Raw genomic sequence first — 3725 nt, 5'->3', positions numbered from 1 at the left:
AACGCTATCTTGTAGAGCTTAAATAGTGGCAATGAGAAAGTGTTATTTTTCTGTATCTGTTCAAATAACATCAGAAATTAATTTTTTTACGATATTTCTAAAAATCAGTTGAATTTTTTTGGATTTCTAGGGTTATGGCAGTGTAGGCATTACATATCATAAAACAACTACAGTGTGTCAAAATTTAAAGGGCCGATTTGGCAATAAATTGTGAGTCTAGTGGAATTTCAAGAATAAAGCTGTAAGCATTTGGTGCAATGGAAGATTGTGCTTTCTACATCTTTTAATTTCTATAGATCATGGGTTCCGAATGTCTGGAGACCAGATGTAACTAGAGCGATAGTGGCTATCTTAATTGCTCCTCTCTAGTCCAAAGCACTGACTAAGTGCGAGGTCATTCAGTAGTGTGAGAAATGCGGAATTGGCACATTTGAGAAGAACGTCGGAATTGATTAATTACTTTAGCTCTTGCTTTATTCGTAGAGAGGAACTAAGTAAATGAATCAACGATTAAAGATCTCCGATTTTGTTAATAACAAGCCACTTTGTAGGCGTTAATGAAAGAGCCAGAAAGTAAGCGAGGGTAATTCCGGGCGATTTTCGAATTCATTCGTATTAATCCTAAAATTCCGAGTAAAATTTTCATTTCGGGTGAGGCCGCGACATAGCACTTTAGCCAGGAACTGAACCATAATTCAGTTTTGAGTTACTAGAGCTTTAACCTCACTGGTAGTCTTTAGGTGAAAGCGACCAAGATATAACAATTTCAGTGATCGCGATAAAATTTCGTCTATCTACGAAGAGTGAGTAAAATGTGTATTACGTTCAATGTATCCACAGTTTGAGTGTCTGACTGAATGTGTGTCGGTGCGTGAGTGCAAGTTGGTACGAATGTCAATTTCGAAAGATGTTTAGAGGTGTAAAATCTAAAGCCATCCAATAAACATATCAAAACGTATTAACGTGGATTGTTGATCTTTTCGAGGCTATCGAAGTTATTATTATATTATTCCTTATTTGGTCAACGTGTTTCTTTTTAGGCTATGCCATGTTTTAATTTAATTACCGATCTTTCTTTGACCTATATCGCAATCCGAAACCCATTTTAAGCCAGATATTGGTATTGTAATTTTTGGATGTTTCTTTCGTGTTACGAGCATTAAACCAGCCCTATCAATGAAATACGTACCGTTCTATTATGAAACGATACGAATTCACAAACCTATGATTGATATATTCTGCTTATCTGGAACACATTGCATTTAAGATCAGACATTCCGCGATGCAATATGTGAAATACCGGAGCAGCTCCAAACTGCAGCTAATCTATGTCCGTTGTCGCTGTTCATTTTCGCTGCTGTCGATCGTGACGAATTGAATATGTGAAATAAAGAAGCTGATATTGTGCAGTTAACCATAATGTGCCCTGTCATTTATCTTTTGTCTTTGTCGTTAATGTTAACGCGAGGTAATTCAGTTATTTACGATAATTCATTTTGTCTATAAATGACATTAGATTTCGTTATGGCTTATTGTAAGTAATTTGCATGTAACCTTGCCCAGAATTGCCAATATATTTAGTTGTACTCGTATGCAATTAAATATCATTTGAGTATGATATGTTTTGTTCTTTCCTAAGACAAGAGCTTTTTTACACCCAACAGTGCCTAAGGAGTCACAATGTATTCTTATTTTATTTTTGGTTTATTTTTTATGTATTTTTTGCCCTGACATGTGCACATATGACGCCCAAAATTATGAGCTTTGGCAAACATCGGTGGAAGAACTGGAAGACCCGTTTCCCCTGGCTACCCGTGGCCAATTCCCTTTTCCTTCTCGAGGTTCGCTGCAAACGTTGGCGAAATTCAGATCCGAATTAAAAAAAAAAAATTAATTGATGTAAAATAGTAATTAGAATTTTGCGTAATTATTGAACGGCGTTAATTTGTGCTTATGAAAACATTCAATAATGATGTGCAATTAATTTGTTTAAAGACCTATAAACAAAGATGTAAATTCCATCAAAATATCGTTGTTTATTTAGTAAAATTGTCAATGCAAATGAGTTTCTAACGGGGATCTTTAAAACAAATTTGATATAAAAAAAATTAGGAGGAAAGAGAAAAACGTGGCCATTAACTAGAAAAAGGGGAAACGTGTCGTTATTAAGCCCCCTAGATACGATCATGAAATTAATAAGAAATTATGTATTAAGAGTGCGGAAAATTTAGGGCTTCTCCCGCAATGTTTTGTTGTTGAAATCGCTTAATTAAGATGCCCTCTAGCCATTTGTGAATAAGGAGAAAATAGTAAGCGACGTGGATTGTGTATGCACAACACTTTGATATTATTTGAGACTGCACTGCTATCATGCTGATATAGTTCATACATGAAATTTCTAAGAATGTCCCTAATTCCCTAAAATGACACTTAAAGATCGTTAATTTCAATGTTTACTTGTATCTGGGATTTCGTGAAACCGCATTAATTGTGCATTCCTGATTTATTTTCATTGTTATTCTAATATTAGCATCAAATTAAAGCCATGTCAATACTGTTTATACACGTGTTGAATATTCGCAATGCCTGCATTAATTTACGCGCAGTGATGTATATTCCCTAAGTTCCTGTAGGGATCGCATATACAGTCAGCACAATTGCTAACTTTTCTAGTTGAAAAGTTAGAAAGACGGTTAAATTACCAAATCGAATAAACAATAGCACTACACCTTTTTTTATTCCTCCAACAACCTCTTGAAATAGTTTTGGCATTTTTTAAATATTATTTTATGTTTCAGAAATATTAGCACTGACCGTTGTTAACAACTGTAGATTGTAACGTACATTTTATTACGTGATTTATGTACAATTAATTATTAATAAATTTATAACAGTCCTTAAATAGATCGATTTATAATAGCTAATTATTATAACATGTCAATTTATAACTCGAGCAACTTAAATACGATTCAATTTCCTTTTAATTGCAAAAAAACTTCTAGAACATTCTCAAATAAACACACCATATTTCCCGGAAAGAATCCGCCTTCATTACTTATCGCCGGTGACTAATCCTTTATTGACTTGATGGCGCCCCGATGTTGCTCTTGAATATTCGTTACAATATGACACTCAAAATGGCACACGGGATGTGGCATTGGATTTAAACGGCCTTGCACTATGTTGTATTTGAATATTATATATGCTACCGCATATAGGTGAGCCATTGAAAAATTAAATCAAGACATTCAGTATACTTCTTTTACCGATCTATACTAAAATCAACATGGTAGTCGGCGAGTGTTATTCCTTTAAAAAGGAGCTGCTGCATTTATTATATATATATATATAATCGGGACACCGTTCTACCGTTAGGTGTACGGTGAAATACATTACATTACTATACAATACATTTTATACACTGTCATGTACGAATCTTGTCCACTCCTTTCTGTCTCTTGCCAGGTTTCTCGGTCCAGGATTTTCCTCTTTTCTTTAATGTCTTTCCAACCGTATCTTCCCACGTCTGCCTTGGTCGACCTCTTCCTCTCTTGTGTTGGATTTTCGCTTCCCATATTTGCTTAACTTGTCTCCCATCGCTCATTCTCTGCAGGTGGCCCCACCAACTCAACTGTTTGCTCACTATGAATTCTGTTATCGGCTGTACTTGCAACTCTTTTCTTACATCTTCATTCCGTATGTGGTCTCTTCTTGTGATTCCCTTC

Source organism: Photinus pyralis, unplaced genomic scaffold (assembly GCF_008802855.1).
Source record: "Photinus pyralis isolate 1611_PpyrPB1 unplaced genomic scaffold, Ppyr1.3 Ppyr1.4_LG6, whole genome shotgun sequence".
In the NCBI taxonomy this organism is placed as follows: Eukaryota; Metazoa; Arthropoda; class Insecta; order Coleoptera; family Lampyridae; genus Photinus; species Photinus pyralis.
The sequence above is the reverse complement of the archived record's forward strand: the minus strand, read 5'-3'. Positions refer to the sequence as shown.